We start from the raw sequence: 24,550 nt of genomic DNA on the forward strand, positions 1-24,550 counted from the left end.
GGCTGCTCCTTCTGTCTGAGTTTATATAGTGCTCTAGTAAACTAATCAAGGCCCATGCCAGATGAGCAGGGCCACACCTCCATGGAAATTATCCAATCAGAGTTATCACCCACTGTTGGGTGGGTTGCATCTCCATGGAAACACTCAATCAAAGAATTACAATCTAATCAACAGTAATATGTCTGCCCACACAAGATTACATCAAAGATAATGGCGTTTTGGGGGACATAATACATTCAAACTGACACAGTAACTGAAAGGGTAAATGCAAAACCCCAAAGTACTATGTCCTCAATATACGACTCTACTCTTTAATTCACGTAAGAATCAGAATACAACTAAACAAGAAAATGGCAGACTTCCTGAAAATGGATGTGCAAAATATAAGTGGGTTAAGAACAACATAAAAGAAGGGAAACAGGGATATGGAAGAAGAGAGGGGAAAAAGAGAGATACGTAAGCTATTGAAGTTAAGTTGGTATCTTTGCAAATAGTAAGTTATAGATGTAGGTTGTGTAATACAAACCCCAGGATAACCAAAAGGGAAGTATTTTTAACATATATAGAAACAGAAATGAGAACTGGATCAGTCATAAAAGGTCAACTGTATAGAACAGGAGTGGCAATAAAAGAAAAGAGAAACAAAAAAAAGAAAGAAAAAAAAAGATATGACAGATAAAGAACACAGGACCAAATGGCTGAAGTAAGTACTATCTTTACAGTAATAACACTGAATGTTGATACATTAAACTCCTTAATCAAATGGCACAGATTGGCAGAATGGATAAAAAACAAAAGCATGATCCAACTATATGTTGTTTACAAGAAACTCACCTTAGACCAAAGATACAAATAGACTGAAAGTGAACAGATGGAAAAAGATATTCCATGCAAATAGTAACCAAAAATGAGGTGGGGCACCTATACTAATATCGGACAAAATAGATTTTAAGCTAAAAGCTGTTTTAGGATAAAGACAGACATTATATGTTAATAAAGGGATCAAGCCACCAAAAAGAAATAACCAGCATAAATATGTAAACACCTAACAACAGTGCCCCAAAATACCTGAGGCAAACACTGGCAAAACTGAAGGGAGAAATAGATACCTCTACAATAATAGATGGAGGCTTCAATATACCACTCTCATCAATAGATACAACATCTAGACAAGAGATCAATAAGGAAACAGAAAACTTGAATATTATGATAAATGAAGTAGACCTAACACATCTACAGAACATTGCACTCCAAAACAATAGGCTATACATTTTTCTCAAGTGCACATGGATTATTCTCCAGGATAGAACGCACATTGGGTCACAAAACAAGTCTCAATAAATATTAAAAGACTGAAGTTATACAAAGTATTTTCTCTGATCATAATGGGATGAACATAGAAATCAATAATAGACTGAGAGCTGGAAAACTCACAAATATATGGAAGACATGCACCCAAAAGCTCCTGAATACTGTGCTCTGTATCCACAATGTTGACCTGTTTAATACAGACGAGGATTGTATTACAGGAAACTAGAAAAGTCCAGAAGCTTTATAAAAGAAGGTCAAGACTTGGATATAAAAAACCATATAAAAGAACATTAAGGTTTTGTTTGTTCATTTGTTTGTTTTAACTACAAAAAGTGCAGTAAGTTTGCCATGTAGTTTATGAAATGAAGCTTCAGGGTCCTTTGCCAGCCCTGGAGAGTGCTGAGAATTTCTGGGTGTTGTTAGTTACAGGGAGAAGCCAGGATGACAGCAGGAAGCATTTCTTTGTTGGTATTTCTGGTAAATGGCCCAAAAAGGTCTCAGAAGAAAAGGACCTGAATCTGTAGTAATTTGTTGTGATTTATTTTCTCATTGTATTTTAAGAAAATATGCTGAGGAATTGAGATATTTTTATTTTTAAGAACATTTTTAGTACTCAAAGGATTTCTTTACATGATAATTAGTTGGAATTTTAATTGGTTTAATTATGTAAATAGTCTAAATATATAAAACAAATACTTCGTTCTCTTTTAATTCTTTCTTTTAGAAGTTAGGTAAACCACACTTACATGTTTCCAAAGAACTTTACATTATGGAAATGAGGAGGGGGTTGGGTTTTGGTCCCCTTTTAAGAAAAAATAGTTGATATTAAATCCTTGATGCTATTATAAGGGTGCTGTTTGGAATTTTAATTAATTTTAATTGCTACTAAATATGGAGAAAAATTTGAATACTTCCAAAAGCAAGCATTCCATGTCCTTATGTGCTTTGTCAACATTTTTTAATAATGCAAAATTTATTTTCTTTGAGAGAGGACACAGTGGGAAAACAAAAATATCACCTTATTATGGAGCTCATTCATTTTTGCATTCAACATATAGTAGGTACTCAAAAAATATTTGTTCAATGAATGAATGATTTAAACTACCACATAATACCTCCAAGATATAAAGAGTTTACATTTAAATGACCCAATGAAAATCAAAGTTCAAAAAATGGCTACTGTCTGCTTATTGATGAGAATATAATTTTTCAGAGCATTTCAAACTATTAAGCATGCATTGATGACTTGGTTTGAAACATTTTTGTAATCTCTTTTTATTCCTAGTTACTGGCATAGTCTCTGGCATGTGGAAGATGCTCAATAAATGTTTGTTGAATTTATGAATAGGCATTTTAAGGATTAGACCATTCATCTGTAGTTATACACAGTTTGTTTACTTTTAGGTTGACAATTTCTTTAATTAACGGTATGGGATTGTCAACAATACATAAAAGTTATCTTTCAAGATTGTTAAGCATGAGACCCTCAAGGGAGCTTCAAAAATATGTTTGACGAGAAGTAGAGGAAATTTTGTAGTCTCAGGACTGACAATCCTGCTGTCATTAGATGGCCAAAGATAGAAGTAATAAGCAGGGCTGGTAATTAGCATGGGCCAGTGAAAAGGAAAAAGGAGGGAATTTGAGGTTGTGAAAAATACACATAAAGGGGATGATTAAGATTCATGTGGGAGGTGATGGTTTACTTGATGCAGCTAGAGCAAGGGTGTGTTGGAGAGTAATGAGATATTTGGTTAGAAAATATGGGGATTGTAAACCCCATTGATGAGGGGCCATAGATGCCAGGCTCAGGAATTTAGATGAGGTGTTGCAGGCAAGGGAAAGTGATAATAAGAGACTGACATGATGAAAGCAGTGTTTGAGAAAGTTAATCCTGGCAGCTTTGTGCAGGATAGAATGACAGGCTCAGAGGGTAGACTTAGCATGTAGCTGGGGGCTTCACAGTAATCCCAGGGAGGAGATGACAGCCTGATCTGGGGGGTTCCTAGGGAAATCAAGAAGAAAGCACAAATGCATGAGGTAGGGTAGGGACAGCAGCTTGTGGGGACTGAGAGACTGTGGGTAGACTCAGGGTACCAGTTAAAGGGCAGGGTATTTAGCCGGGTTTACGACATTTACATTTCAAATGTCACATACTCAAAGCCAACATGCTGTCTGACGTAAATGATGGGAAAGGATGAAAAGTTAAGACCTGAGTTGTAGATCTGGGGAATTACCAGGATAAGTATTATAGAGGAGAGCAAAGTATCAAAATAAGCTTTGTGTGACCTCACAGTATGGGTAAAGAAGAGGAGAGGAGATGGGAAAGAGTGAAACTATAGCTGAGAATATAGGAACATGGTAATTTAAGAGAAGAAGGAAGTTTTCAAAGAAACGGTGACCAACTGGGTCAATTGTAGTCAAGGAGATTGAAAACAAAGTTGGAGATGTGAAAGCTCAAGTGGAACGGTTACGCATCTGGGGGTGAGGGAGGGGAAGGAAATGATTGTCTTTCTTTTTTTCTTCCTTTCTTTCTCCTTTCCTTCCTTCTCTCTCTCTCTCTCTCTCTCTCTCTCTCTGTCTCTCTCTCATTCTCTCTTTCACCAAACAGGCACTTGGAAGTGAGATCCTCAATTGTGTTGTCCAAGGGGGAAGTTAATTACCATCTCCATTTTTGGCAGATGACCCCAAATTCAAAAGAATTCTCTTCACTTCCTGTGTAGCGGTGACTGAAAGGGTGGGTGGGAATCACCCTTTTTCCTATTTATGGTGATGGATGGGGATCTAAGGAGGAGGAAAGGGAGGGAAAAAGATAGAGTGTTCTTCATTCATCCTACCCTCACTCCCCAACTAGGCAGATTTCTATTCCCAAAACCCTCCTTGAATTAGTCTTTTCTTTTATAAAGGGTGTGGGGTATGAGCATGTGGATTGATAGCTGGATTAACAACTTTGTCACCTTTTCTAAGTCCTGCAAATATTTGCCTGGACGCTTTCTTTGGAAAGTGAAGTAATTCAGTGTTGGTGTTTTAGAACAAATTCAAATCAACATGAAAAGTCTCATTCCACCTTCTATTACAAATGCCATCCCCACACACCTTCCTTTTCACCTCCACCATCACATCTCCTGTTCCATAACACCATGGCTAGATAGTCTCTGTTTTCTCTTCCAGATCCACTCTTGTCTCTTCCCAACTGTGCTGTGTGCACCAAGAGCTGAACTTCAAGGGTAACTTCCAAGAGCTCCCTTCCCCTTTGTTCTATTTGGATTCAGTCAATGTGAGGCAGGATATTAAATGGCAGAAGGAAAATGAATTCAAGGTATTTAGTCCCTCAGCAACCTTCCTGCTGGCTATGTGTTAACAGGGCTGCATTTCTCTACCAAAAGACCCAGCTCCAAACCATGCTGCCCTGTCCCCCCTTCCCCCCCGCCCCTCACACTCTACAGCATCTGATCTCTCTCCAGGCTTCAATAGTCATTCCTTCCTCTTCTCCTTTCAGACAAGAGATGGCAATAGATCCCCACTGTGGCTAGGCCCCTGGATCTTGGAACCTGTTGGTGTCTCTCAACATTTCCCATAGACTTGTACATTTTCTTTTATTGAATTTTCCTCAATTACCCTGTTAGAATATACCATGTGTTTCCTTTCATGACTCTGACTGAAACAAATGATCGATATAACTTCTGCATCTCCTTACTATAAATATTTTAAGGTGTAAGTGTGAATTACATATATTGCCTTATGAAATATGCATACCCACATGCTACTAGAAAGAGGGAGAATTTTGGAATAAGACAACTTGAATCCAAATCTCAGCTCTTACATAGATAAGCACATTTTTAAAGTGAATCTATACATGCTCCTTCTTGGGATTGACATGAACATTCAGTGAGATAAATGCATCACAAACACAGCCCATATTCAACAAATATTTAGTTAACATCTACTTGGTACCAGGCACATAGGTCTTTGTATATTGCAAATGTTCTGTAAGTGCAACTTAATTTAATTCACTCAAATGTATAAGAAATATCTCAAGGTCATGAAAATATTCTTCTTCATGGGGAATGAAGAAGACCATACTAAAGAAAGCAGAGGAAATATAACTAGCTCTTTCTAGTGTCCTGCATTTGATTTCCTTGCTGTACATCAGCATCATTATAGATTATATAATTATATCCTCTAGTAATGAAATTTCACAATATAACTGTGCTTTAAAAAATGAAAGCTGGAAGGAACTCATTTTTAGATCAGGAAAGCAAGGAGAGAAGTGTCAAAATAATTGAGTGTGAAATCTTCTTAAAATGTCATTGTCAATTACTGAAGATACAGCAATCATATTTAAAAGTAGATGTCAAATGGCAAATTTGGAAGCAATAATTGAATAAATTTTACTTCAAAACCTTTGGTTAAAGAAAGAATATTGCACTGAACATTAGGAAGCTTGAGTTTTACATCTATTTCTGCCTTTAACTGGATAATGGCCCTCAAAGATAATTCAACTTTTTGGAGTCTCATTTCTAGTCCTATGGTTCAATTAAAATAATTTTATGGCACACTCATGTACAGACAATATAATTAATGCTCCAAAACTAACAAATGTAACTTAATTGTGCAAAATAGACTGGACTAATACCATGTGAAAAGCACTGTTCTAGGTGTTGGAGAGATAATGGAATAATCAAGATAGTCCTGCTCCCTATTTAATAAGTCAAGCCCTCGATCTTGGGACTTGCCCTTTATGAAACTTCTTTCTGCAAAGGAGAAGCTAAGCCTACCTGTAATTATACCTGAGAGTCTCTCCCAGAGAACCTCTTTTTTTTTGCTCAGAGGTGGCCTGTCTCTCTCTAAGCCAACTCTGCAGGTAAATTCACTGCCCTCCCCCCTACGTGGGACATGACTCCCAGTGATGAGTCTGGACCTGGCAACGTGGGATGAGAAAAACTTCTGGACCAAAAGGGGGAAAAGAAATGAAACAAAATAAAATGTTGGTGGCTAAGAGATCTTAAAAAGAGTCAAGAGGTCATTCTGGAGGTTATTCTTATGCATTATATAGATATTCCTTTTTAGTTTCTGATGTCTTAGTATAGCTAGAAGGTAATACCTGAATCTGTTGAACTGTAATCCAGTAGACTTGATTCTTGATGATGTATAACTATATAGCTTTTATCGTGTGACCATGTGATTGTGAAAACCTTGTGACTGACACTCCCTTTATCCAGTGTTTGGGCAGATGAGTAATAAAATAATGACAAATATATATATATAAATAATAAGGGGAGAAAAGGAGTATGGGATGTTTTGGATGTTCTTTTTTATTTTTATTTTTTCTTTATTTTGGAGTGATGAAAATGTTCTAAAATTGATTGTGGTGATGTATGCACAACTATATGATGATACTGTGAGCCACCGATTTTATACTTTGGATGGATTATATGGTGTGTGATTATATCTCAATAAAGTAGCAATTAAAAAAGATATAGTCCTGTCCTCAATAAGGCTAGAAGAAGAGTGAAATGTCAATGCCAGGAAGCACAAAATAAATTCTGTTACTGAGATTAATAAAGTTTTTAATGAAAATGCCAAAAGGAATATTTTTTTGTAGAGGGAGAGGGAATGATATTGCAGAGCAGGTAGCATTTTCAAATCAGTAGTTCTAGATTAAATTTTTCTTAAGAAGATACCTTGCACTTTTAAAATTATTTCCTCTAATATATTTGTGGCTATTTTTATGGGAATGAAAATTTAAAATTATCTTCAAAATTACTGAAAAACTTAGATCTCTGGTATAAATGAATATATGTTTTTAGTCTTAAAAGATCCTGACCTAATGACTAGTTGGACTAATACCATGTGAAAGCACTGTTCTAGGTGTTGGGGAGATAATGGAGTAATCAAGGTAGTCCTGCTCCCAATTTAATAAGTCAAGCCATTGATCTTGGGGCTTGCTCTTGTGAAACTTCTTCCTGCATTTATCATTACCACGTCTGACTGCCATGACCTTCTGAGAGGAATAGCTTCTCTTCCACTTCCACCTTCCAAATTTCATTTGTGTTGGACAATTGAAAACCAGAAGAGGTGAGTACTTTGTGATAGTTCCCAATAAAGAAAGCCAGAAGACAATGGAATAAAAACTTTAATGAAATGAAAGAAAATAATTGTAAATTTTGAGTTCCATACTAAGCAAAAATATCTTCTAGAGTGGAGGGGGGGAAGACAATTTGAAATAAAACAAATTGAGCATTTGCCATCAGAAGCCTCATCTTAACAGAAGTAAAAAGTGTGTAAATATAAATGAAAATTAACTACAAGTAAAAAGTGTTCATCTGTGGAGTCTTAAAATGGAATTAAAATGTCAAAAGTAACAATAAGTCAAGAGGGGAGTAAAAGAGAAATGTTTTAAGTGTTCTATTTGTCCATGAGGAAGCGAATAGTATTGATTAACATTAGACTTTGATAAATTAGAGGTTCATATAGTAATTTCTAGACTATGCACTAAAATAACAAGAGCTGCATATGTTACTTCCAAAAGGAAAAAAATGTATAATCTTTTTCAAAGAAGGAAATAAAGGAGAGTAAAAAGACAGAAAAAGTGTGACAAATAGAAAACAAAAAAATAGAGTAGACTTAAAGCAAAAGGTAATTACAATAAATGAAAGTGGACTGAATGTTTCAGTTAAAAGACAAATATTGTCAGACTGCACAATAAAAGAAAATCTAAATATTAAACTAAACTGTATAAAATTATCAACTCAATCATTTTTTTTTGACCAGAAGAATTGCAATTTCATATAGTTCAGGCTAATAATGCTATTTAAAAGGGACACATATAAAAATAAGCACAGAGAAACACTGAAGTTAAAGAAATGGAATAGATATGCAGTGCAATCACTAATCAAAATAAAGCTGATTTATCTTTATTAACATCAGACAAAAACAGAATGTAAGAAAGCAAGCATTAGCAGAGAAAAAGGGGTCAATTAATAATGATCAAAACATCATATCAACAGAAAGATATCACAATTTAAAATTTGTAGGTACCTAAATACTGTATCCTCAAAATACACAGGCAAATAATGGAAAAAAAAAGGGGAAATTGACAAATCCATAGACATAATATATATTTTAGCATGCATTTCTCAATGATTAGAAGAACAAGCAGAGAAAAACAACTCAGTAAGGAATAACAAAATTAGGAAACTTGAATTAATAAATCATTTTAATTGCTTCCTGTTGACCCTGTTGGTAGGAAAGGGATGCCTGCCCTACGGTTATGGGGATGGACAAACACATGATGCCTGACATTGGACAGATGAAGTTGACAGCGGTTTATTAGTCGCATGTACTCTGGGGAGGAAGACACAGCATGCCACGCAGGTCCACAGGAGTGTTGGCCTCAGGACAAAGTCAACAGCCAAGGGCTATGGGAGGCAGGCTTTTCGTGTCAGGAGGGTGGGGTGCTCCCTGGTTCCAGCAGGAGGATGTGATTGGCTATCTGAATATTTATGTGGACTGTCGGAACTAAAACCCAAACAAGATCTACACCTGTTCTGTTTGATAAGGAGGTTTGTTTGGTGGGGAATCTTATTTCTGGGAGCAGAGTAGAGAGGGAACCTTGGAGTTAGACCATTTATGGCCCTTCTGGTTTTCCCCAGATGTCGAGGCAGTAGAGTATTGCCCCTTAATTTTAGTCCTTACCCCACAAGGGTGAATATAGAGCATTGGTACCTGAGAAAGGCAGAAAACATCTTCTATTTAAGCACAATTGGAGACAGCAGAAGAAAAGTTTAGTGTCTTTGAAGTAGGTCAGTAGAAATTAACCAATTAAAAAAAAAACACACGCACACAAAGAGAAGATATTTTAAAAAATGAATAGAGTTTCTAGTGGCTTGTGGGAAAATATCAAGTGGTCTAATATGTCTATAATTAGAGTCACTAAGGATAGGAAAGACAAGATACAAGAGTTTTGAAAAAATAATGCCCAAAATTTCCCCAAATTTGGTGAAAAAAGATCAACTTACAGATCTAAGAAGATCAGTGGACTCTAAACATGATAAATACAAAGAAATCCATACATAAGTATATTATAAGCAAACTGCTGAAAACCGAATATTAAAAGAAAACCTTGACAGCAGCCAAAGGGAAAAAAAGCTACATTACATACAGTGGAACAATAATATAAATGATAGAAATGAAGGCCAGAAAACGATGGTATGAAACATTTTGACTTCTGAAAGAAAAAAATAAAAGTTTAATCTAGCATTCTAGATTTAGTGAAACTATCTTTCAAAATTGTAGTGAAATGGAGACATTTTCATATAAATGAAAGGTGAAAGAGTTTTCCACTAGCAAATCTATATGAGAAATTCTAAATGAAGTTTTTCAGGCTGAATATTTTAGACTTGGATTTATAAGAAGGGATGAAGAGCATTTGAAATGATAACTATATGGTAAATATAAAAAACTTCATTTTTAAAAAAATATCTTTAAAAAGAAACTAACTGGTTACTCACAAAATTATAACTTTGTATTGTGGAGTGGATAGTGTTTATAGATGTTAAATTTATGGCAACAATAGAATAAAAAATGGGAGCTAAATGGAATTATATTGCTGCAAAGTTTGTACATCTTATATGAATTACATAATATTAAGTTTAAGTGTACTGTGATAAGTTAAAGATGTATGTTAAAAACATTAAAAAATAGGAAGTGATAGAACTAAAACCTGTTTGAGAACTTAAAATGGGATACAAAAAAATTAATGAACAAAAATAAATTAGGAAAGGATTAACAAAAGACCCCAAAATAGAAAGGATAGTAGAAAAAAATAACAAAATGGTAGGCCTAAACCCACTATATAAAAAATTACATTAAAAGGAAATAAAGTAAATATGTCAATTAAAGGCAAAGATTTTCAGACAGGATGCAAAAGCAAGACTTAATTATGTGCTGCTTTCAAGAAACCCACTTTAAATATGAAGACACAAATAGGTTAAAAATAAAATGATGGAAAAAATACATAACATGCAAATAATAAGCACAAGATATCTAGTGTTGCTATATTACATCAAAATAAATTCCACACAATGAGTATTATTAGAAATAAAAAGGGACATTCTATAATGATTAACAAGTCAACTCATCAGAGGAATGTAACAACCCTAACAGTGTATGCACCTAAAAACCAACTTCAAAATTCATGAATGTAAAATTGGCAGAACTAAAAAGAGAGATAAAGTCATGATCACAGTGGAAATTTTAACCACTATAACTCAGTAAATGATAAAATGACAAGGCAAAAAATAGTATTAATATAAAGAATTTGAAAAGCCTAACCAAGCACTTTGCCGTAATTGACATTTTTGGAACCTTGTATCTGAAAACTACACGACGGACATCATTTTCAAGTGCACAGGAAATATGTTTACTAAAGTGGAACATATATTGGGCCATAGGATAAGTCTTAGTACATTTCAAAAGACTGTATTCTTATAAAAAATGTTCTTTGTCCACATGGAATTAAAATAGAAGTCAATATCTACACAATAGATTGAAAACTCTAACTATATAAGCATTTAATAACAAAATTGACCCATGAACAAAGAATAAAGCAAAGGGGAAATTATAAAATATTTCAAAATAAATGATTGAATATACAATTATTCAAAAATCTTTGGAATGTTTTTAAAACAGTGCTTATAGGTAAACTTTTCTATTCTTTCAAGCTAGAAAGAGAAACAAATTAAATTGGAAGCAAGCAAAATGAGGTAAATAAAACAATAAGAGCAGAAATCAATAAAATGGATAACAAGCAGAGAAAATTATCATAACCCAAAGTTGATTAAAATGGCTTATTTAAAAATGAATTCAAAATAGTAATGAAATTGACAAGTCCCTAGGAAGCTTATCAAGAAAAAAGGAGAAGAAATACAAATTACTAATATCAGGAAGAAAAGCAGGGATTATCATTACAGAGCCTACAGTCATCAAAAGGTTCATAAATATGAATAAATTATAACAAATTTGATTACTTATATTAGAGGTCTGCAAACTTTTTCTAAAATAGTCAGATGGTAAATATTTTAGGTTTCAAAATTTATGGTCTCTGTCATAGCTATCCACTCTGAAATTGTAGCACAAATGTAGTCATAGACAATATATACAAATTAGTTTGGCTATGTGCCAATAAAACTTTATTTATGAAAACATGTAGTTGGTCTGTGGGCAGTAGTTGGCTAACCCCTGATTGAAATAAAATTGATAAATTCTTTGAAAACACAACTTTCCAAAACTGACAGGAAGAAATAGAAAATTAGAATAGCCCTATGTCATTTAAATTTGTAATGAATACCTTCCTACAAAAAAAATTCTATGCCCAAATGGCTTCACTAGTGAATTCTCTTGAATATTTCAGTAAGAAATGACACTATTTCTATACAAACTCTTTCAGAAAATTGAGAAAGAAGAATATTCACATTTCATGCTCTAAGGGCAACATAACCTTGACACAAAAACCTGACAGAGATTACAAAACAGAGAAAATTATAGATCAATATACCCTCCTGAACATAAACACACATACTCACACATATGTACAAATCCTTAAAAACTATCAAATGCAGCAATACATAAATAGAGGATAATTCCTCATGAAAAATGGGGTGTATCCCAGGAATTTAAGGCTATTTAAACATTTATAAACCATAACTGTTACCTGTCATATTAACAGAAAAAAAGGAGAATAGGCATATCATCATCACAATAGGATACAGAAAAAGCAGTTGACTAAATTCTATACTAATTCATTATAAAAACTCAGCAAACTAGGAATAGAATGATATTTTTTCAGTATGATGCTGGACATCTGCCAAAAACCTACAGTCAACATTATATGTGATAGTGAAATGCTGTATTCTTTTCTCCCAAGATCAGAAATAGAGTAGGGATGTCTATTATCACCACTTCTATACAATATTGTACTGAAGGTCATAGTCAGAACAATAAGACAAGAAAAAAGAAGTATGGGGCAACAATTGGATAAGAAGAAGTAAAATTACCTCTCTGTTTTTCAAAAGGCATGATTGTTTACTTAGGAAATCCAAAGAAATGTATACAAGTATATATTAGAATGAATGAGTGGTTTATAAAGAATCTAAGATTCAAGGTCAATGTACAAAAATCCATTTTATTTCTACATGAAAATATCAAAATAAAAACTTAGAAAATAAAATAAAAAGAAAATTCCATTTCTATATCACACAAAAAGATCAAATACCTGGGAATCAATCTAATGTAGATGTTTAAGATACCTTCATTGAAAAGTACAAAGCATTGCTATGAGAAATTAAAGAATGAAATAATAAATAGAGCAATATACTGTTTGGGTTAGAAGACACAATAATTTTTAGATGCCATTCCTTCTCAACTTGATCCATAGTACCAAAACAATCACGATGAAAATTGCCCCCAATTTTTGTAACAATTAACAAGCTAATTTTAAAATTTGCATTAAATGCAAAGGATCTGGAAAGCCAAAACAATCTTGAGAAAGAAAAAAATACATATATGCTTAGTTGAGTTTAGATGAAGTTAACAAGGTAATTTAAAGGGGAAGGAGAGTCTTTTTCAACAGACAGTATTGTAACAATTGGAAAAACATATGGAATAAAAATAACTCTTGACCAAACTTCATATAAATAAAAATTAATTCTGGATGGATAAAAATCGAAATGTTAAAGGTACAGTCTAAAAGTTCCTGTAGAAAACTTAGAAGATAGTCATAATGTTGGGGAAGGCAAGTATTTCTTATAGTGGAGTATATAACACGAAACATCAGAGAAAAAGGAAATTTATCATCAAAATTAAAAACTTCTGCTGATAAAAGCAGCACTAAGCAAGTGATAAGGCAAATCAGAGACCAAGAGAAAACACACACAATATATATCTGACAAATGACTTTCACTGAAAATGTATAAGACAAACAAACCAATAACATGGGCAAAGTATTAAAACAAACAATTCAAAAAAGATGTACAAATAGTCAGTAGGCAAATATATAGTTGCTCAACATCTTTAAACATCAGGAAAATGCAAAAACTAAAATTAAAACTAAAAACCCAATGAGCTGCCATACCAACCCACTGAATGTCTAAATTTGAAAATACTGGCAACACTGGATATTAATGTGGTTGTGCAGTAACAAACTTTCATGCATATGGAAAACTATTTGGCAGTGTCTCAGAAAGTTAAGAATAAAAACACCCACTGTTTTCGTTTCCCAGCTGCTAAAACACATACCATACAATGGATTGGCTTGAATAAGGGGAATTTATTGGATCAGGTTTTGAAGCTAGGAGAAGTTCAAAATGGAGGCATCAGGAAGGTTATGCTTTCTCCCCAAATACTGTGGTATTCTGGGGCTGGCTACTGGTGATCCTTGTTCCTTGGTTTTTCTGTCACATGACAATGCACATGGTAATGTCTTCTCCTTTCTCTTCTGGGTTCCATTGACTTCCAGCTTCTGGTGGCTTCCTATGGCTTCTCTCCATGTCCAATTTCCTTTGCTTATAAGACTTCAGTCATATTGGATTAAGGCACACGCTCATTTAGTTTGGTCACATCTTAACTAAGAGCATCTTCAAAGGTTCTATTTACAAATGGGTTCATACCCACAGCATCAAGGGTTGGGACCTGAACATGCTTTTCGTGGGGACATGATTTAATTCCCAACACCTACCCTATGACCCAGCAGTTCTACATCAATACAAAATGAAAATACAGTCGAAAAATACTTTTAAACATGAATGCATTCATAATTCATGACAGCAAAAAATTGAAAAGATGTCAGATGTCTATTAAAAGGAGTCTTGATAAACAAACAGTGGCATGGTCTTATAATGGAATACTACTCAGCAATAAAAAAGAGTAAATGGTTGATATATGTGACAAGGTAGACTAATCTCAAAAATATGTTGAGCAAAGAAGACTGAAAAGAGTATACAATATATGAATGTATTCATATGAATTTCAAGAATAAGCTAGGCTTCTTTATGGTGGTAAAAATCAGAAAACAGTTGGTCATAGGAATTGGAACCACAAAAGAATTTTCTAGAGTTATATTCTATATCTTAATTAAGGTACACTCACATGGGTATACTTTTATCACATGGGTACACTTAAAAGCCATGCATATCTAAACAGGTCCTCAATAAAAAGAAAATATTAACAGAGTAAAAATATTTAAATCACAAGCATCCAAACACAGAGCAAAAACAATTCTAGGTGGATTATAGGCAGATGTGAAAGGAAATAACATATAAAACTTTTTGAAGAAAATATAAGAAAAAATCATTACTTCACAATATCAAAGTTTTCTTTAAAAAGACACAAAATGCAATAATAATAAATGATTGATAAATTCAATTACATTAAATTTTTTTAAATTGTGCTCATCAAAACACCTTAGAGAAAGTAAAACTACAATCTATAATGTGAGACAACATATTTGCAAAACATGTATCTGACCAACAATTTGTATTCAGAATATTACAAAGAATTTCTACAAATCAATAAAAAAGACAGCCAGTGAAATAGAAAAACGGGCAAAATTCTGAGCAGATATTTAAATAATGAAGAAATCCAAGTTACCAGTATGAGATTACAAACTCATTAACATTCATGAAAGAAGCAATTAAAACTACAATGAATTACCACTAACTATGCACAGATTGGCAAAATTTGATGTCTGACAATGACCAGAGTTTGTTAAGGACATGAAACACCAAGAATGTTCATTTGTGGTAGGGAAAGTTGGTAAAAAGTAATTTTGGAACATTATTTGCAATATCTAAGAAAGTTGCAGAAACATATCTCTATGACCTAACTATTCCCCTCCTAGAGAGTCTTAATTATACCCTAGAGGATCTTGTGTTTGTGTGCCCCAGGATGCATGTACAAGACGTCCATAGCAGAATTCATAACAATAAAAATAATGTAAAAATGGGAAATATCCCAAATGACAATTTGAATCTTTGGGGATTCAAAATATTCCTTCCCTCTGGCCCTCTTTGCAGTCCCTGGAATTGTGTCTGTGACCTTGAAGAGCATGGAGAGAGGCAGCCACAAAATGTGGAGAAGTTGAGGATGTGGACGTGGGAAGTGGATCTCGACTTCATTCTCCCTGGGACAACCTCTGTCCAAGTATGGTGAAATACCATCATTCCTTGGAAGAAATTAAGTCTTCTCAAGGCTTCTAACAAGAAAATGTTTCCCCAGTTAAATTTCCAAGGCTTCATTCACCATGGCAGGTTCATAGAGAGATGTAGGACTTTTACTCATTGGGGACTCCATCCTTGATAACAAGGTCTTTCCTGTTGATGATCCTCTGAGTACCCCACCACACTGCCTGCAAACCAGCACACTCATAGTCTCTGCAAGTGTACAGCTAATCTTTACTAAAAAGTGATGGAGTTTAGGGTTGTTGACTAGATTGGTTCAGTGCAATGAATTGCTCACTCTCTGTTCATGCATGTCCCAAATGTGCTCCCATTGCATCTCATGGACTCTGGGAACTTCTCCAAGTACCTCCCATCAATGCATCTTATTATTTGCCTGTTTTCCATTTCAACTTTTACCCCTTGACACCCTTCATGGCCCTGCAGCCTCCTGGGCAAATTTTTGGAGTTCAGGCACTTTTGTTCAAGATCACAGGCCAGTAGAATCCACACTACTCACTTAACCTAACTCCAGAGACTCCAGTCTGGGCAGAGAGATGAATTCCAATCACACTGCTGATCTAACTTGCTACCCCAGATTCTTAAGCAATTTTGTTTATTTGGCCAGATATAGTACCATAAATGGTGTGCTAGTTTGAATGTATTGTGTCCCCCAAACGCCATTATCTTTGATGTAGTCTTGTGGGGCAGATGTTTTGGTGCTGACTAGATTTGCTTGGAATGTGCCCCACCCAGCTGTGGGTGATGACTCTCTGATGAGATATTCCCATGGAGGCATGGCCCCACCCATTCAGGGTGGGCCTTGATCAGTGGAGCCATATAAATGAGCTGACTCAAAGAGAAGGAACTCAGTGCAGCTGTGAGTGATGTTTTGAAGAGGAGCAAGCTTGCTAGAGAGGAACGTCCTGGGAAAAAGCCATTTTGAAACCAGAACTTTGGAGCAGATGCCAGCCACGTGCCTTCCCAGCTAACAGAGGTTTTCTGGACGCCATTGGCCATCCTCCAGTGAAGGTACCCGATTACTGATGTGTTACCTTGGACATTTTATGGCCTTAAGACTGTAACTGTGTAGCCAAATAAACCCCCTTTTTATAAAAGCCAGTCCATCTCTGGTGTTTTGCATTCTGCAGCATTAGCAAACTAGAATAGATTTTGGTACCAGAGAAGTGGGGTGCTTTTGCTGCTGAGTCTGCAAATACCAAACATGTTGGAACGGCTTTTCAAATGGATAAGGGGAAGATTATGGAAGAATTGTGAGGAGCTTGATAGAAAAGGCCAAAACTGCTTTAAAGAGACTGTTTATGGAAATATGGACTCTAAAGATACTTCTGATGAGGACTTAAGCAGAAATGATGAATGTGTTGTTGCAAACTGGAGGAAAGGTGATCCTTGTTTTAAAGTGGCAGAGAAGTTGGCAAAATTGAGTCCTGGTGTCAGATGGAAGGAAGAATTTGAAAGTGACAACCTGGAATACTTAGCTGAGGAGATCTCCGGACTACATGTGGAGGATGTACCCTGGCTTCTTCTTGCAGCTTATAGTAAAATGCGAGCAGAGAGAGATAAACTTAGAACTGAAATCTTGGGTTCAAACAAACCAGAAGCCAATGGCTTGGAAAATTATGAGCTTCCAGGGGGTGGAATCCCAGAAGCTACAGCCCAACATGACGATGTAACCAAACATGCAACCCAGCTGCCATTTCAGTACAAGCCAAGACTGGAGATGGAATTATCCAGAAAGGATTTGTGGAAAGTCCTATTGTCTGATGGCTTTGACCCCTGCATGCTTCATGCAAAGCCAACAGAATTTTTGCAAGATCTTTACAGACAGAGCCATTGCCAGTCTGGACTGGAGAAGACAGACAAGGAACAAACTGAAGGAAAAATTTCTTCAACGACAGAGCCATGGAGGTTGGGGTCTGGAGTCAAGAGGTCTTGGGCTGGGAGAGCAGAGTGGCCCATACGCATGGAAAGGGTGAATTTTCCCTGGAGGTCGAGGGTGGGTCTTCCACCTCGATGCTCGGGAAATGTCTTGCCACCCCAAGCCCCAAAGAGGGTGGAGCACATTCCCAGGGAATTGGGGAGAGCCTGGCTGCCACCACACGGTTCTGAAGGGGTTGAGCATGTGCCCCGGAGATGGAAGGGAATCCGGGAGCTGCCCCGAGGTTTGAGGAGGGTGGGGCCGAGAAGGTGGTCTCCCCAATGTGTGGATATGTTGGAGCACTCACCCAAGTGTTTGGAGAGGAAAGGGCTGCCGAAAAGGTCCTTAGGAAGGGTTAGGCTCCCGCTCTCTCAAGCCCCAAGGATGCAATGTTGTTCTGTAAATGACTCTCAGACTTTGAAATCTAATGGAGTTTGTCCTGCGGGTTTTAGGAACTGTTTTGGTCCTGTTAACCCTGTTTTCCTTACTCTTTCCCCTTATGGCAATGGGAATTTTTATCCTATGAATGTCCCTCCTTTGTATATTGGAAGCACATAACTTGTTCTAAGTCCACAGATCCAAAGCTAAAGGAGAATTATGCCTTAGAACCCACCATGCCTGTAATTGATTTTGATAGGATCTTGTACTTAACTTTTGTTACTGAAATGATTTAAGTTTTTGTGATATTGTGATGGAATGAATGTATTTTGTACTTGGAAAGATAATGTCGTTTTGGGGTCCAGGGGGTGGAATGTGCCAGTTTGAATGTATTGTGTCCCCCAAACGCCATTATCTTTGATGTAGTCTTGTGGGGCAGACGTTTTGGTGCTGATTAGATTTGCTTGGAATGTGCCCCACCCAGCTGTGGGTGATGACTCTGATGAGATACTCCCATGGAGGCATGGTCCCACCCATTCAGGGTGGGACTTGATCAGTGGAGCCATATAAATGAGCTGACTCAAAGAGAAGGAACTCAGTGCAGCTGTGAGTGATGTTTTGAAGAGGAGCAAACTTGCTAGAGAGGAACGTCCTGGGAGAAAGCCATTTTGAAACCAGAACTTTGGAGCAGTTGCCAGCCACGTGCCTTCCCAGCTAACAGAGGTTTTCCAGATGCCATTGGCCATCCTCCAGTGAAGGAACCCGATTACTGATGTGTTACCTTGGATACTTTATGGCCTTAAGACTGTAACTGTGTAGCCAAATAAACCCCCTTTTCATAAAAGCCAATCCATCTCTGGTGTTTTGCATTCTGCAGCATTAGCAAACTAGAACAAACGGGGTCTTCCAAACATTTTATTTTCATTCCTCTGTTAGCCTTTGAAGTTCATTGTACATTCACATCCATTCCTAGACTAACCTTTTTCTTGGCCTTAGGCTTTGGAGAAGCAGTATCACTTTGAGTCAGGGATTCAGGTACCTTCGCTAGGTAGTAATCTCATAATGATCATTAAATCTCATTGGCCTTAACGTGGAGGAAACGGAAACCACAGAAGACAAAAATGAAAATGTCAATAGAAGAACATCTCTGTAGCACCTTGCATATTTAAAGTGGCAACTTTTTCTGTGTTTTTCACGTAAAGGACTCTGTCTTGCTTCTAGACAACCTTGTTTGACTTTGCCTAGTAACATCTTTCTTTCATTTGTTTTTGGCTCTGATAGTCAAGCTACCTCTTGAATTCCTGGTTTCTAGAACACTGGTAATAGTTTGGTTTTGTGTTGGTCTTTTTACTCCAAAGTTAAAATATTTTGCAAGATTCATGCTGACCCAGATTAAACTCCATCCTCTGCTTTTTATTAGGTGAAGGAATGTGGATAACTTAATCTGTATGAACCTTAAGTTCTCTCATGTGTAGAAAAGAGCAATGATTGATGAATTTCAGGCTTTTTGAGAGCATCAGCAGAAACTCAATGAGTGATAAACATTCATATTTTTATAATCATTATCATTATTATACTCTGCATCTTGTTTGCTCCCTATTTTAGTTTGCTAAAGCTGACAAAATGCAGATACCGTAAAATGGGTTGGCTTTTACAATGGGGATTTATTAACTTACAAGCTGACAGTTCCGAAGACATAAAAATATCTGAAACAAGGCATCAATGGGTGATGCTTTCTCACTGAAGCCCAGCCACCAGCAATCTTGGACTCCTCTGTCACATGGCAAGACACATGGGTGTGTCTGCTGGTCAATCCCTTCTCTCCTGGGTTGCTTTGCTTTTGGCTTCTCGCTGCTCCATCTGCAGCTTTCATTCTCGGCTTCTATGTCTTTCTCTCTGTGTTCTGTGTCTTTCTTTCACTTTTCTACTCTGTTTCTTTGAATTTCATCCTCTTATAAAGGACCCCAGTAAGAGGATTAAGACCCACCTAGGGCATGCATCAACTGAAATAGCCTAATCAAAAGGTCCCACTCACAACAGGTCTATACCCACAGGAATGGATTAGCTTTAAGGACATGATTTTCAGGGGTACATACAGCTTCAAACCATCACACTCTCTATCTCCAGAAACAACATTCAATTCTCTTTTTTTTTTTTTTTTATTTTTTTAATCATCATTTTATTGAGATATATTCACATACCACGCAGTCATACAAAACAAATTGTACTTTCAATTGTTTACAGTACCATTACATAGTTGTACATTCATCACCTAAATCAATCCCTGACACCTTCATTAGCACACACACAAAAATAACAAGAATAATAATTAGAGTGAAAAAGAGCAATTGAAGTAAAAAAGAACACTGGGTACCTTTGTCTGTTTGTTTGCTTCCCCTACTTTTCTACACATCCATCCATAAACTAGACAAAGTGGAGTTTGGTCCTTATGGCATTCCCAATCCCACTGTCACCCCTCATAAGCTACATTTTTATACAACTGTCTTCGAGATTCATGGGTTCTGGGTTGTAGTTTAATAGTTTCAGGTATCCACCACCAGCTACCCCAATTCTTTAGAACCTAAAAATGGTTGTCTAAAGTGTGCGTAAGAGTGCCCACCAGAGTGATCTCTCGGCTCGTTTTGGAATCTCTCTGCCACTGAAGCTTATTTCATTTCCTTTCCCATCCCCCTTTTGGTCAAGAAGATGTTCTCCATCCCACGATGCCGGGGCTACATTCCTCCCCGGGAGTCATATTCCACGTTGCCAGGGAGATTCACTTCCCTGGGTGTCTGATCCCACGTAGGGGGGAGGGCAGTGATTTCACCTTTCAAGTTGGCTTAGCCAGAGAGAGAGGGCCACATCTGAGCAACAAAGAGGCATTCAGGAGGAGACTCTTAGGCACAAATACAGGGAGGCCTAGCCTCTCCTTAGCAGCAACCGTCTTCCCAAGGGTAAAACTTATGGTAGAGGGCTCAACCCATCAAACCACCAGTCCCCTATGTCTGTGGTCATGTTAGCAACCATGAAGGTGGGGTAGGCAAATACCCCTGCATTCTCCACAGGCTCCTCAAGAGGGCACTACATCTTTTTTTATTTTTTTTTTTCCTTGTTTGTCTTTTTTCTTTCTTTTTTTTTTTTTTTTTAACTTTCCCTTCTTTTTTAAATCAACTGTATGAAAAAAAAAGTTAAAAAGAAAACAAACATACAATAAAAGAACATTTCAAAGAGACCATAACAAGGGAGTAAGAAAAAGACAACTAACCTAAGATAACTGCTTAACTTCCAACATGTTCCTACTTTACCCCAAGAAAGTTACATAATATAGCAACATTTCAGTGAACTTGTTCCTACTACATCCATCAGAAATTAACAGACCATAGTCATTTCTGGGCATCCCCAGAACGTTAAATAGCTTATCTGTTCTTCTTGGATTATTGTTCCCCCTTCCTTAATTGCTCCCTACTGCTAGTTCCCCTACATTCTACATTATAAACCATTTGTTTTACATTTTTCAAAGTTCACATTAGTGGTAGCATATAATATTTCTCTTTTTGTGCCTGGCTTATTTCGCTCAGCATTATGTCTTCAAGGTTCATCCATGTTGTCATATGTTTCACCAGATCGTTCCTTCTTACTGCCGCGTAGTATTCCATCGTGTGTATATACCACATTTTATTTATCCACTCATCTGTTGAAGGACATTTGGGTTGTTTCCATCTCTTGGCAATTGTGAATAATGCTGCTATGAACATTGGCGTGCAGATATCTGTTCGTGTCACTGCTTTCCGATCTTCCGGGTATATACCGAGGAGTGCAATCGCTGGATCGAATGGTAGCTCTATATCTAGTTTTCTAAGGAACTGCCAGACTGACTTCCAGAGTGGCTGAACCATTATACAGTCCCACCAACAATGAATAAGAGTTCCAATTTCTCCACATCCCCTCCAGCATTTGTAGTTTCCTGTTTGTTTAATGGCAGCCATTCTAACCGGTGTTAGATGGTATCTCATTGTGGTCTTAATTTGCATCTCTCTAATAGCTAGTGAAGCTGAACATTTTTTCATGTGTTTCTTGGTCATTTGTATTTCCTCTTCAGAGAACTGTCTTTTCATATCTTTTGCCCATTTTATAATTGGGCTGTCTGTACTATTGTCATTGAGTTGTAGGATTTCTTTGTATATGCAAGATATCAGTCTTTTGTCAGATACATGGTTTCCAAAAATTTTTTCCCATTGAGTTGGCTGCCTCTTTACCTTTTTGAGAAATTCCTTTGAGGTGCAGAAACTTCTAAGCTTGAGGAGTTCCCATTTATCTATTTTCTCTTTTGTTGCTTGTGCTTTGGGTGTAAAGTCTAGGAAGTGGCCTCCTAATACAAGGTCTTGAAGATGTTTTCCTACATTATCTTCTAGGAGTTTTATGGTACTTTCTTTTATATTGAGATCTTTGGTCCATTTTGAGTTAATTTTTGTGTAGGGGGTGAGGTAGGGGTCCTCTTTCATTCTTTTGGATATGGATATCCAACTTTCCCAGCCCCATTTGTTGAAAAGACCATTATGGCTCAGTTCGGTGACTTTGGGGGCCTTATCAAAGATCAGTTGGCCATAGATCTGAGGGTCTATCTCTGAATTCTCAATTCGATTCCATTGATCTATATGTCTATCTTTGTGCCAGTACCATGCTGTTTTGGCAACTGTGGCTTTATAATAAGCTTCAAAGTCAGGGAGTGTAAGTCCTCCCACTTCGTTTTTCTTTTTTAGAGTGTCTTTAGCAATTCGAGGCATCTTCCCTTTCCAAATAAATTTGATAACTAGCTTTTCCAAGTCTGCAAAGTAGGTTGTTGGAATTTTGATGGGGATTGCATTGAATCTGTAGATGAGTTTGGGTAGAATTGACATCTTAATGACATTTAGCCTTCCTATCCATGAACATGGAATATTTTTCCATCTTTTAAGGTCCCCTTCTATTTCTTTTAGTAGAGTTATGTAGTTTTCTTTGTATAGGTCTTTTACATCTTTGGTTAAGTTGATTCCTAGGTACTTGATTTTTTTAGTTGCTATTGAAAATGGTATCTTTTTCTTGAGTGTCTCTTCAGTTTGTTCATTTCTAGCATATAGAAACATTACTGACTTATGTGCATTAATCTTGTATCCTGCTACTTTGCTAAATTTGTTTATTAGCTCTAGTAGGTGTATCGTCGATTTCTCAGGGTTTTCTAGATATAAGATCATATCATCTGCAAACAATGACAGTTTTACTTCTTCTTTTCCAATTTGGATGCCTTTTATTTCTTTGTCTTGCCGGATTGCCCTGGCTAGCACTTCCAGCACAATGTTGAATAACAGTGGTGACAGCGGGCATCCTTGTCTTGTTCCTGATCTTAGAAGGAAGGCTTTCAGTCTCTCACCATTGAGTACTATGCTGGCTGTGGGTTTTTCATATATGCTCTTTATCATGTTGAGGAAGTTTCCTTCAATTCCTACCTTTTGAAGTGTTTTTATCAAAAAGGGATGTTGGATTTTGTCAAATGCTTTTTCAGCATCTATTGAGATGATCAATTGATTTTTCCCTTTCGAGTTTTTAATGTGTTGTAATACATTGATTGTTTTTCTTATGTTGAACCATCCTTGCATGCCTGGAATGAACCCCACTTGGTCATGGTGTATGATTTTTTTAATGTGTCTTTGGATTCGATTTGCAAGTATTTTGTTGAGGATTTTTGCATCTATATTCATTAGGGAGATTGGCCGGTAGTTTTCCTTTTTTGTAGCATCTTTGCCTGGTTTTGGTATTAGATTGATGTTAGCTTCATAAAATGAGTTAGGCAGTGTTCCACTTTTTTCAATGTTTTGAAAGAGTTTGAGTAAGATTGGTGTCAGTTCTTTCTGGAAAGTTTGGTAGAATTCCCCTGTGAAGCCATCTGGCCCTGGGCATTTATTTGTGGGAAGATTTTTGATGACTGATTGGATCTCTTTGCTTGTGATGGGTTGGTTGAGGTCTTCTATTTCTTCTCTGGTCAGTCTAGGTTGTTCATATGTTTCCAGGAAATTGTCCATTTCTTCTACATTATCCAGTTTGTTGCCATACAGTTGTTCATAAGATCCTCTTATAATTTTTTTAATTTCTTCAGGATCTGCAGTTATGTTACCTTTTTCATTCATTATTTTGTATATATGGGTCTTCTCTCTTTTTGATTTTGTCAGTCTAGCTAGGGGCTTGTCAATCTTGTTGATCTTCTCAAAGAACCAACTTTTGGTGATATTTATCCTTTCTATTGTTTTTTTGTTCTCTATGTCATTTATTTCTGCTTTAATCCTTGTTATTTCTTTTCTTGTACTTGGTTTAGGATTGGTTTGCTGTTCATTTTCTAGCTTCTTCAGTTGATCCATTAGTTCTTTGATTTTGGCTCTTTCTTCCTTTTTAATATATGCGTTTAGTGCTATAAATTTCCCCCGTAGCACTGCTTTTGCTGCATCCCATAGGTTTTGGTATGTTGTGTTCTCATTTTCATTCATCTCTATATATTTAGCAATTTCTCTTGCTATTTCTTCTTTAACCCACTGATTGTTTAGGAGTGTGTTGTTTAATCTCCAGGTATTTGTGAATTTTCTAAGTCTCTGATGGTTATTGACTTCTAATTGTATTCCATTGTGGTCAGAGAATATGCTTTGAATAATTTCAATCTTTTTAAATTTATTGAGGCTTGTTTTAT

The 24,550-nt window shown here is 36.3% G+C and overlaps 1 long non-coding RNA gene across 2 annotated transcripts in view; it reads left to right on the forward strand.

The window, feature by feature from the left end:
* Positions 1-24,550, forward strand: part of LOC119534947 — a 132,157-nt gene that overhangs the window by 20,835 nt on the left and 86,772 nt on the right. The window contains exon 1 of one of the 2 annotated variants that reach the window (XR_005217140.1): positions 15,393-15,507. The exons of the other annotated variant lie outside the window; for it this stretch is intronic. This is a non-coding gene — a long non-coding RNA (uncharacterized LOC119534947). Of the gene's footprint in view, positions 1-15,392; positions 15,508-24,550 lie in introns of those variants that run through there. 2 annotated transcript variants of the gene reach the window in all.

Source organism: Choloepus didactylus, chromosome 5, assembly GCF_015220235.1.
Source record: "Choloepus didactylus isolate mChoDid1 chromosome 5, mChoDid1.pri, whole genome shotgun sequence".
Lineage (NCBI taxonomy): Eukaryota > Metazoa > Chordata > Mammalia > Pilosa > Megalonychidae > Choloepus > Choloepus didactylus.